Below are 13,100 nucleotides of genomic sequence, written 5' to 3' on the forward strand. Positions count from 1 at the left end.
AGTAAAATCAGTAAAAGACAGAAACGAAAAAAAGTCAGTTTTTTCATTTTCTGAGACCGGAAGTGGTCATCAGCAAGTGTGGAGCCAAACAGAGTACGGTGCATAGACTGTATATACATTTTTTTTTCGTTAGTTTTCATGGTCAAAATGAGAGATCAGGTGGCCGATCTTAAAATAAATCAATATTGATTTTTTTTTTTATAGAGCGTTAAAGTTTTGCGAAGCCAGGAGGCGGGACTACTTGATTGACAGTCCGGTCTGGAATGATTGACAGGTTCTATGGAGGAGGCAGCAGAGACTCTGTTCTCCTCGTTTGGATTAATTCTGATATAATAACTGTTGGTTTATTTATCGGTGGAGCAGCAGAACATTTTCCACAGACAGTTTTCCTGCCCGTTGGCTTGTTTTAACCAGTTTTCTACCTTCGGCTGATTCTACCAGCAGACACTGAAAGGACTCTGATAGTTCGGTAAGTAAATGTTTATTTTCGTATGGTGCCGCTTTTAATGCACTTTATATGCAGCTTTAGTGTCAGATGTAATGTGTGCCATGCACTCCAGATGTTGGTGGAGTTTGTTTCAGTGTGTGTTGACCAGAGAAGAAAGTTAGCATAGTAAATATTAGCTTTAATGTTAGCGATGCTAACCGAGCTAACTGCTCAGTTGTAGCCTGATTAAAGCTAACGTAGCATCAAGCTAATGTGTTGAGTTTCATGTAAACAGCTGAAGTGTGTTGTGTTCCTGTAATGTGGTTCATTAAGTTCATAAAACTGTGGCTGGTTGACATTAATGAAACGTTCAGGAAACTTACATGTGATTAAAACAGTAACGTTAATGTTCTAGTTGTCAGTAATCAGCTTTAATTTGACACTAAAACAGACTCTGATAGTTTTAAATGACATCAGTTTCATTAATTTGTTGAAAAGTGTCTCATTTGTTGTTGTGATGTTGCTGCTGATTCATTAAAAGCAGATGATCTGTGTTGAAGATACGTTTAGTTCTAGTATCAGAAGTACAAGAAGGAAAATGGAAGTTTAGTTCTGCTACATCAAAGATTTCAGGATTAAAATAACTAAATCAGTCTTTATACCTCAAACTTTATTTTTACAATAAAGGAATAATGAAATAATCACAGATAATAAAAATATAAATAGCTGAGAAAACCTGAGAGAATAATTTCCTGAAAAGTCTGTGAAGGAAAAGCAGCTTTTTATCCTGAAAGATCAGAATCAGCTCCAACATCTGCATCTGACAGTATCAAGTCAACCAGAAAGAAAAGAAAAAAGAAAATGACTTCTTTCTGATCACATCTGTTCCACTGCTCACAGTCTGCTGCTGCTCACATTATTCACATTTATAGTCCACTTTTAAAAGTTCAGCAGACAGGTGCTCTGCTTTGGAGTGTGACGATGTCGTTGGTGATGTGGAGAGTGAAGTTTCCGTTTCACCCACAGCGTGCCTTAGGGCAGCCGGGTCAGACTTGATGTTTGAAATACAGATCGACAGCTCAGATTGAACTGTCTGTAGTTCCGTTTTGATGGGTGTTAAACTTTCACTCCAAGCAGCCAGCAGCTGGGTCTTTAAAATAACCGCCGTCTCGTTACAGAGTGAAAGCAGCAGTTCCTCCTTAAGGTCAGAGATTGCAGCATCTGAGGGCCTCTTCAAAAGAAGACGTAGTTGATGAAGGCGTTCTGGAGCAGGACCAGAAAGACCACGACCAAGCAGCCTTTAGATCTTAGGCAGCGTCTCCCTCAGGTGGGTGTCAACGGTGTTCACGGTCAGGTCTGTGGTAATCCCGTCAAAAAACAAAACAGAAAAAAATCTAGATTATAAATCAACATGTAACCAAAGCACTCTGTGTGTAACGCCATAGTATAGGCTGTAGTTCAGAAAATGTCAAAGTATAGTATACTTTTCAAGAATAACATAGTATGGCCTGTAGTTCATAGTATAGCATGTTGGCAAAAAGACCCAACTGATTATTATGTGGTTCAAAAAGTGCAAAATTATAGGATGTTGCCTAAAATTGTCATGTATGATATGTGGTTCAAAAAATGTCATAGTGCAGTATATTGTCAAAATAGTATGTTTTTTAAGAAAACATCAGAGTATATGTCGTCTAAAAAATGCCATAGAATAATATTTCATTGCACAAGTAAAAGTATAGTAATTTTTAAAACTGTTCAAATTATTATATGTTGCTAAAAAAACAAAAAAAAAACCAAAAACAAAAAAAACACATCATAGTAATGTCAGTTTAAAAAGCCTATAGTATAGAGTGTCGCCCAACAAACGTCATAGTATAGCATGTCGCTCTAAAAAAGTCATAGTATGGCCTTTGGTCCTAAAAACGTCATAGTATAGCATGTCGCTCTAAAAATGTCATAGTACAGCATGCCGCTCTAAAAACGTTATAGTACAGCATGTCACCCAAAAAATGTCATTGTATAGTATGTCACCCAAAAAATGTCATAGTATAGCATGTCGTCCAAAAAACATCATGGTATAGCATGTCCGTCTAAAAACGTAGTATATCCTTTGGTCCAAAAAACATCATAGCATAGTATGTTGTCCAAAAAACATCATGGTATGGCACGTCGCTCTAAAAACATTATAGTATAGCATGTCGCTCTAAAAACATCATAGTATAGCATGTCATCCAAAAAACATCATAGATAGCATGTCTCTTTAAAATTGTCATAGTATAGCATGTCGTCCAAAAAACGTCAGAGTATAGCCTTTGGTCTAAAAACGTCATAGTATAGCCTTTGGTCTAAAAACGTCATACTGTAGCATGTCGCTCTTGAAACGTCATAGTATAGCAAGTCGCTCTAAAAACATCATAGTATAGCATGTCACTCTAAAAACGTCATCGTATAGAATGTCGCTCTAAAAACGTCATAGTATAGCATGTTGCACTAAAAACGTCATAGTATAGCATGTCGGTCTAAAAACGTCATAGTATAGCATGTTGCACTAAAAACGTCATAGTATAGCATGTCGGTCTAAAAACGTCATAGTATAGCATGTCGGTTTAAAAACCTCATAGTATAGCATGTCACTCTAAAAACATCATAGTATAGCATGTCACTCTAAACACATCATAGTATAGCATGTCACTCTAAAAACGTCATAGAATTGCATGTCGCTCAAAAAACGTCAAAGTATACCATGTCGCTCTAAAAATATCATTGTATAGCATGTTGTCCAAAAAATGTCATTATATAGCATGTGGCTCAAAAAACGTCATAGTTTAGCATGTCGTCCAAAAAACATCATAGTATAGCATGTCTCCCAAAAAACGTCATAGTATAGCATGTCACTCTAAAAATGTCATAGTATAGCCTTTGGTCCAAAAAACGTCATAGTATAGCATGTCGCTCTAAAAACGACATAATATAGCATGTTTCTCTGAAAATGACATAGTATAGGATGTTGCTCTAAAAACGTCATAGTATAGCATGTCGCTCTAAAAACGTCATCGTATAGCATGTCACTCTAAAAATGTCATAGTATAGCATGTCGCTCTAAAAACGTCATAGTATAGCATGTCGCTCTAAAAACAGTATAGCAAGTCACTCAAAAAACATCATAGTATAGCATGTCGCCCAAAAAACGTCATAATATAGCATTTCGCCCAAGAAATGTCGTAGGACAACATGTCGCTCGAAAAACATCATAGTATAGCATGTAGCCCAAAAAACATCATAGTATAACATGTCGCTCTAAAACTGTCATAGTATAGCATGTCGCTCTAAAAACGTCATAGTATAGCATATTGCCCTAAAAACATCATAGTACAGCATGTGGCTCTAAAAACGTCATAATATAGCATGTCGCCCTAAAAACGTCATAGCATAGCATGTCGCTCTAAAAACGTCATAGTATAGCATGTGGCTCTAAAAACATCATTGTATAGCATGTCGCTCTAAAAACGTCATCATATGGCATGTCACTCTAAAAATGTCACAGTATAGCATGTGACTCAAAAAACGTCATAGTTTAGCATGTTGTCCAAAAACCATCATAGTATAGCATGTCACCCAAAAAATGTCATAGTATAGCATGTTGCTTTAAAAACGTCATAGTATGGCATGTTGCTCTAAAAACGTCATAGTAGAGCATGTCGCTCTAAAAGCATCATAGCATAGCATGTCGCTCTAAAAACGTCATACTATAGCATTTCACTTTTAAAAACGTCATAGTACAGCCATTGGTCCAAAAAACGTCATAGTATAGCATGTCGTCCAAAGAACATCATAGTATAGCATGTCGCTCTTAAAACGTCATAGTATAGCGTGTCACTCTAAAAACTTCATAGTATAGCCTTTGGTCCAAAAAACGTCATAGTATAGCATGTTGCTCTAAAAACGTCATAATATAGCATGTTGCCCTAAAAATGTCATGGTTTAGCAGGTCGCTCTAAAAACGTGATAATATAGCATGTTGCCCTGAAAATGTCATAGTACAGCATGTCACTCTAAAAACGTCATAGTATGGCATGTCACTGTAAAAACGTGATAGTATAGCATGTTGCTCTAAAAATGTCATAGTATAGCATGTTGCTCTAAAACGTCGTCGTATGGCATGTCACTCTAAAAACGTCATAGTATAGCATGTCATCCAAAAAACATCATAGTATAGCATGTCGCTCTTAAAACGTCATAGTATAGCATGTCGCTCTAAAAATGTCATACTATAGCACGTCGCTCTAAAAATGTCATAGTGTAGCATGTCGCTCTTGAAACGTCACAGTATAGCATGTCGCTCTAAAAGCGTCATAGCATTGCATGTCGCTCTAAAAACGTCATAGTATAGGCTTTGGTCCAAAAAATGTCATTGTATAGCATGTTGTCCACAGTACATCATAGTATAGCATGTCACTCTAAAAACATCATAGTACAGCCTTTGGTCCAAAAAACGTCATAGTATAGCATGTCGTTCTAAAAACATCTTAGTGTAGCATGTCGCCCAAAAAACATCATCGTATAGCATGTCACTCTAAAAATGTCATAGTATAGCATGTGGCTCAAAAAACGTCATAGTTTAGCATGTCGTCCAAAAAAACATCATAGTATAGCATGTCTTCCAAAAAACATCATAGTTTAGCATGTCGCCCAAAAAACGTCATAATATAGCATTTCGCCCAAGAAACGTCATAGTATAGCATGTCGCTTTAAAAACGTCATAGTATAGCATGTCGCTCTAAAAACGTCATAGTATAGCATGTCGCTCTAAAAATGTCATAGTATAGCATGTCGCTCTAAAAATGTCATAGTATAGCATGTGGCTCAAAAAACGTCATAGTTTAGCATGTCGTCCAAAAAACATCATAGTATAGCATGTCGCCCAAAAAACGTCATAATATAGCATTTCGCTCAAAAAACGTCACAGTATAGCATGTCGCTGTAAAAACTTCATAGTATAGCATGTCGCTCTAAAAACGTCATAGTATAGCCTTTGGTCCAAAAAACGTAATAGTATAGCCTGTCGCTCAAAAAACATAGTATAGCATGTCGTCCAAAAAACGTCATAATATAGCCTGTCGCTCTAAAAACATAGTATAGCATGTCGTCCAAACAACATCATAGTATAGCATTTCGCTCTTGAAACGTCATAGTATAGCGTGCCGCTCTAAAAACGTCATAGTATAGCACAACGGTCTAAAAAATTCATAGTAAAGCATGTCGCTCTAAAAACTTCATCGTATAGCATGTCGCTCATTTTTTATTTCAACATAGTATACTATGGCAATTTTTTGCGCCAAAATTCATAATGATTTTTTTTTTCAAAGAAAACCTTTCCATGGTGTTTTTCATGGCCTCCTTTACGTTATATTATCATATGGCACATTTTTGCAACATGTTGAAAAATCGCCTTTTTTTTCGACATAGTATGCTATGGCGTGTTTTTGCACCAATATTCGAGTTTTTTTTTCAAAGACAACCTTTCTGGAGTGTTTTTAATGGCCTCCTTTACATTATTTCATCATATGACACGTTTTTATAACATGTTGAAAAATTGCATTTTTTTTTCGACATAGTATACTATGCCGTTTTTTTGCGCCAAAATCCATGATGATTTTTTTTTTCAAAGAAAACCTTTCTGGAGTGTTTTTCACGGCCTACTTTACATTATTTCATCATATGGCACATTTTTACAACATGTTGAAAAATCGCATTTATTTTACGATATAGTATACTATGGCGTTTTTTGTGCCAAAAGTCATGTTTTTTTTTTCAAAGAAAACCTTTCTGGAGTGTATTTTATGGCCTCCTTTACATTATTTCATCATATGACACGTTTTTATAACGTTGAAAAATCGCATTTTTTTTCCGACATAGTATACTATGGCATTTTTTTTCACCAAAATTCATGATGATTTTTTTTTTCAAAGAAAACCTTTCTGGAGTGTTTTTCACAGCCGACTTTACATTATTTCATCATATGGCACATTTTTACACCATGTTGAAAAATTGCATTTTTTTTCGACATAGTATACTATGGCAGTTTTTTCCGCCAAAATTCATGATGATTTTTTTTTCAAAGAAAGCCTTTCTGGAGTGTTTTTTACGGCGTCCTTTACATTATTTCATCATATGGCACGTTTTTACAACATGTTGAAAAATCAAATTTTTTTTCGACATAGTATACAATGGCGTTTTTTTGCGCCAAAATCCATGGTGATTTTTTTTTCAAAGAAAACCTTTCTGGAGTGTTTTCAACAGCCTACTTTACATTATTTCATCATATGGCACGTTTTTACAACATGTTGTAAAATCGCTTTTTTTTTTCGACATAGTATACTTTGGCGTTTTTTTGTGCCAAAATTCATGTTTTGTTTTTTTTTTTAAAGAAAACCTTTCTAGAGTGTTTTTCACGGCCTACTTTACATTATTTCATCATATGGCACGTTTTTACAACATGTTGAAAAATCGCATTTTTTTTTCGACATAGTATACTATGCCGTTTTTTTGCACCAAAATTCATAATGATTTTTTTCCAAAGACAACCTTACCATAGTGTTTTTCACGGCCTACTTTACATTATTTCATCATATGGCACGTTTTTACAACATGTTGTAAAATCGCATTTTTTTTCGACATAGTATACTATGCCGTTTTTTTGCGCCAAAATTCATAATGATTTTTTTCCAAAGACAACCTTACCATAGTGTTTTTCACGGCCTACTTTACATTATTTCATCATATGGCATGTTTTTACAACATGTTGAAAAATCGTATTTTTTTTCAACACTATTCTGTGGCGTTTTTTGCGCCAAAATTCATGATGATTTTTTTTCAGAGAAAGTCACAGACTCGAGGACCTCGTGGAGACTCGTTTAAAGTTTAAAGTTGAAGCCGAAAGTTAACAAAGAAAGTTGAAAACCACCTTCTGCTCCCTGACATCTCCGAGTTTTCACACAAAGAACGCCTGAACATGTCAAACTGGTTTCATAGTAGAACCATCATTGTAAAAACGTCATAGTATGGTGTGTTGCTCAAAAAACATTACGACCCGGCTGTCTAGGGTCGCCGAGGAGCAACACAAAAACAGGACAAACGCTGGTTTCCAGGGGGTTAGGCGGCTATTTATCTGAAAGAGGAAGTTTACAACACAACATGTGAGCAGAAAAATCACAAAGTCTGTCTTTAGTTCAGCTGAAAATATTAGTTTTTGTCTTTTTTATTGACCAAACTTTTCAGGAAGTAGATGAAGAATAATTAAAGCTCTCATGTAGAAGTCCAACTTATTTTGGATCCTTGTGGAGAGTTTAATCTTAGAGTTTGTAAAGCTGTTGAGTTTTTAGAGTCACATGGATTGTTTTGATATTTAGGTTCTGTGTTGTCAGTAGTCCTGAATATCTGCTGAGTCTCTGAAGTTAAACTGGAGAAAACAGTAAATCGACTCTCTGATGATTAACTTTGTTTAATCTCTGTTTAAACACTTGTGTGTAATGTTTTTTATATATGTACTTTTTTATTTGTTATCCTTCTTCCTGCTTGGGCCTCCTGCCAGGTCATCATTGTAAATGAGAAATTGTTCTCAATTGATCTAACCTGGTAAAATAAAGAATAAAAAAAAGACTGATTCACATGTTGTAGTACATCTTAGTGCAGATTAGAAAAATACCCTCCCAGAATATGACCAAAGTAATGATGACCACTACAGTTCAGAAAACGTCATAGTATAGCATGTCGCTCTAAAAACATCATAGTTTAGCCTTTAGTCCACAAAACATTTTATGTCCCGGCTGTCTGAAGTAGGTGAGGAGCAACACCAAAACAGTCCAAATGCTGGTTTCCAGAGGGTTAGACGAGTATTTATTTGAAAGAGTAAGTTTACAACAACACAACATGTGAGGGGGTTAAAAGCAAATGGGTGTTAGTAAAATAAAAATAAATAAACAGAACTAAAAGTGAACTTCATGTTGACATTGATGGGCATTCCAACCAGGAACAAAGTAAAAGATAATCAATACGAAAAAACCTCTTCCTGTTCACCTCTTAAAACCCAAAAACACACCGCAGTAGCACCCTAAACTAAAACTACCAATGGGTTTCCTGTTTTCCTTTCTGAACAATTCAAAGGTCCCTCTCTATCTCCCCACACATCCACCAACCACTGGAACACATCTCCAAAGTTCTGCCAGGCCAGCTCAGCTTCCCCTCAGAAGAAGTGCTGCCACCTGCCAGATGAAGGAGCCTTTTGAGAGGCAGCAGACATCGTGATTGGACTGCACTTTGGTCTGTTCCAATCCAGCTTCAGCTCCAGAGACGGCAGGCGGGACGAGTCAACGGAGGCCTGGTGGACGAAGGCATGCAGCTGAGTACAATACAGAAAACAACAGAGGAGGAGTGCAGTGGCTCAGGGCCAGAACAAACACAGTAGCATCGTATGTCTCTTAGAAAACATCATAGTATAGCCTTTGGTATGAAAAAACGCCATCATATACATCATATATTGTACAAATAACAAGTCAAAGGAAAAAGACATACATTGTAGAGTTGTAGTAATTGTGGGCCGAATGATTTACTGATTATCAGTATTTTATTTTTTACTGATTTACGGTAATAAATACATTTAAAAATGGTGCTACTTTGGCTCTGAACCTTAATCTACCTGTGGTCGCTCTGTCTTCTGGAGTGATTTGATTGGTTATACGTCACGAATAAAACTCCTTTAACTTAACATCTCTAAACAAAACAAAAACGTATCAACAAAGTTTTCTGTTAAAGTTTGTGTTCTTGTAAGTTTAACTCCAAGATTTTAAATACTTTCATTTACTGCAAATGAATATCTACTCCAAATGTCTCACTAATAATCATTATCAGCCTTAAAAACCCACAAAACACCCCTCTATACTCGACCACACTTAGTACAGTCCGGTTCCCCCTTCTATAAATCTGCTTGGAATCTTCCACTTCCTGTTTGTCAAAGTGGCCTTCTACCTGGACAGGTTTTGTTGGAGCTCATGCTACAAACATTTTGGGTAACTGCACTTTAATATGGCTGGATGACACTGAATTAGATTCTGTTTTCATGAGACTGAGTTAAGATGTGTAGCTCTGTCATTAAATAGTAAATTATTCCTCAGAATTCACAGAGAAAAGTCTGAAATGTTTGCTAGGTTAGCATCCCACATGTTCTTTGGCTCAGCTAAAGCTAACTCTCTCCAACTTCTGGATCTCTTGAGTTGCTTGTTGTTAAAATATCTTGCTAGAGGTGCTGAAGCTCAGAAAGTCTGAGATGTTTGTTCAAAATAAGCTCATTCTCAAGTCTGATCTGAACTGTCCTCTTTTGTTTGAACTTTCCCTAAATTTAGGAGTTAATGACAGAGCAGCACATCCAGACTCAGTCTCATTTATGTAGAGATTAAACTTCAGTGTCATTCATTGATGTTAAAGTGCAGTTTTTCAAATGTTTGTTGCACATGCTCCCAGCCAAACCAGTCCAGGTGGAAGATGATGTGAAGAGAAAGCTCCAGAGGATGAATATCACACATTTACATTGGAAATAAATGTCCTTTAATTAGACATTGTCATGCAAATGATGTTAAAATCTTTGAGTGTTTTGTTGATGTTTGTTTCTAAATGTTTTTTGACACTCGGCCCCAAAGATTAAAACCTTCTACGGCTCACAAGCTGCAACAATTCACACATTATCAACTATCTTTCTGACTAAACTAAGATGAAAAGTGAAAAACTGCCTGATTCCTGCATCATGAATGTAAATCTTTTTGGGTTTTATGACAGTAAACTGAATATATTTGGGTTTGACATTTTATAAACCAAAACAAGAAATTAATTACTGGAGTAAACAATCAGACAAACAGATTAATGGTCAAAGAAAATGTGTTTTCCAACATATATGGCTGAATTACTCCAACATTACAAGATACATACAATTTGAATTCAATTTTATTTATATAACGCCAGTTAAAGGTCAAATTGTCTCAAGAAACTTTATATATTTTGTCATATTTAAAATATGACAAAGTAAGAAATTTAAACCTCTTGACTAATCCAATTTATTATTTGGTTTTTAAGAGACTAATCGACAACTAAAATAAGTTTCTCCACTAAAACTAATAAACATGAGGTCAAATAGAAGGAAGAGTTTTAAATACTGCAGTCCCACGATGACAAGAATAAAGTTTGTCAACAAAAACTAAATCTGCTGGTGGATTCCATTAAAGTCCTAATAAATGCTAATAAAGTGTGATACTAAAGGTTTGTGGTGCAAAAAATCTCCAAGTAAAGATATCAGGTTGAACATCTGGATGAAGGTTGATAAAAGTTGACCTTCCTTCATTTCTCTGGAGTTGACTCCATGGATTTTATGGATGGTGGTTAAAGACCTGCTCTTCTAGTCGTCGTCCTTCTAGTCGCTGTAAAAAGTCAGTCCATCCTGGCCGACTTCAACACCTCTTCATGACAACTTGTTCTGCCTTCGACCTCGTGGAAACTCCAGAAACTCGGGAAAACCCGTGGAGACTCGAAGAACTCGTGGAGACTCGAAGAACTCGTGGAGACTCGAAAAACTCATCGGGCGGGGGAAGATGTGGTGGGCAGTGGGGGGAGTCAGGGCGGAGAGTAGGTGGGGAGGTGGGTGGCGGCCTCCCCCCTCTACTCCCCACCCACTTCCCCGCCTACTCTCCGCCCTGACTCCACCCAGACTCCGCCTTGGCTCCACCCATGTGGTCACTTCATTAACTACGATGCCAAAGGGACGACGAAATCATTTCTTTTCATCTGATCTGTAGCTCAGTGAGTTAAGGATTTGCCTATGGAGCTGCAGGTCGCTGGTTCAAGACCAGACCCTGCTTAAGTTTTATCAAAATTCTGACAAAGACAAACAAAGAAAAGTGCCCGTGGCTGGTCTTGAACCTGCGACCTCCCAATCTGTAGTCACTCTTCTTATCCCCTGAGCTATACGCTCAGATACTAATTCTTTGTTTTTTTGCGCATTTGTCATCTATTTTTTGTCATTTTTGAGTTTTTTTTTTTGACTTGAGTCTCGACTTGACCGTTTTTCTCAGGAGGTTGGACTTCAGCCTTTGTGCTGGAGGGTTGAACCCTCAGTTCCAAGACTTTCCAAGCCTCCAGACCTCCGAGTCCTCAGGACCTGAGCTTTCACACAGTCTGAGGGCTGAAATTTTCTAAGTTCCTGAGTAGTTCTCTGTTAGTTTGAACCTTCAGACAGTCTGAGGGCTGAAGTTTTAAAAGTTTCTCAGTACTTCTCTGTTAGTTTGAACTTTCTGGTTAACAGAAGCCTTAAAACTTGTGACCATGAGTCTTGATTTCACATTGAGACCATCCATCTGAGTTCTTCTCAGACCTTCACCTGTGGGTTTTTTAGAAATCTTCAACAAACTTTGATTCTCTTCACTGAACAGTAAAGTTTGTGGAGATCAGAAGGTAACATTAGTTTGATCAATGCCTTCAACTACTAGTAGACTTTATCTGGAAAGCAGTTTTCTGAAATGAGTTCTTAGTAAATCTGTCCACAATCAAACCAAGAACATAGAAAGAGGAAATGTTTGAAGAAACAACTTGATGTTTTCGTTTCAGACTAGAAAACGCTTTAAGACCTTTATCTGTTTTTGCTCTTTTTGATTGTTTTATTGTCTCTTCTGTTTAATTTGATCTTCTAAAGTCTAACTGGTGTCTTTCCAAAGGTTTTGTCTTTAGTTTGATTCTTCTTAAACGTTTAGTTTTGCTCTTTTCTCACCTTTTATTCTTTTCAAATGTCTGATTTGATTTCGAAATGTTTTGTCTTTTTAATGTTTAATTGTTTTTTCAAATGTTTTATTGGCTTGTTTGAATTTTTTTTCTTTCCCAATATTTAATTAATTAATTAAATCTTTCAGGTTTTTCTTTTTAAATATTTTACCACCTTTTAATGTTTAATTTTCTTTTTAAATGATTCATTGTATGTTCTGTTTAATTCCTATTTGAAGTTTTATTGTCTTTAAAATTTAATTTTCTAATTAAACATTTAATTTTTAATTCAATGTTTTGTTTAATAATATAATCAAATGTTTTGTATTTTTTTAAATGTTTAATATTCTTCTTGTTTAATTGTATTTTTTAAATGTTTAATTATCGAAAATATTTTATCTGTAATTTTTAATATTTGTATTTTAAAAATTTTGTTTAATTTCATAATTACATGTATTGTATCTTGTTGAATTATCTAATTCAATATTTTGTCTGTTTAATATAGTTAAACATTAAATACAATTAAATTGTATTAAACAGACAAAATATTGAATTAGATAACTAAACAAGATACAATACATAAAACACAAATATTAAAAATCACAGATAAAATATTTTCGATAAACATTTCAAAAATACTTTTTAATAATAACGCTTGTTAAAAGTTTTATTGTATTAATTTTTTTCCCTTTGATTTAGTTGCTTTTTGTTATGTAGTTTATTTCCTTAATCTTCTTTTTCTGTCAAGATTTTAACCCCAATCTTAAAAATGAAATAAACCCTTAAATCACAGTGAAAATACTTCTGTTGTCACAATCATGAGTTAGTCAAATATTCAGTTTATCAATTCAACTTTATTTGTTTAGCACCTTTTACA

The 13,100-nt window shown here is 35.5% G+C and overlaps 1 long non-coding RNA gene across 1 annotated transcript; it reads left to right on the forward strand.

The window, feature by feature from the left end:
- The first annotated feature begins 65 nt into the window (after nt 1–65).
- LOC129348789 (uncharacterized) lies at nt 66–10,256 on the forward strand. The gene is made up of 3 exons (XR_008601484.1): nt 66–469; nt 1,606–1,754; nt 8,591–10,256. It is a non-coding gene; the product is annotated as an uncharacterized LOC129348789 (long non-coding RNA).
- The last annotated feature ends 2,844 nt before the right edge of the window (nt 10,257–13,100 follow it).

Source organism: Amphiprion ocellaris, chromosome 4 (genome assembly GCF_022539595.1).
Source record: "Amphiprion ocellaris isolate individual 3 ecotype Okinawa chromosome 4, ASM2253959v1, whole genome shotgun sequence".
NCBI lineage: Eukaryota > Metazoa > Chordata > Actinopteri > Pomacentridae > Amphiprion > Amphiprion ocellaris.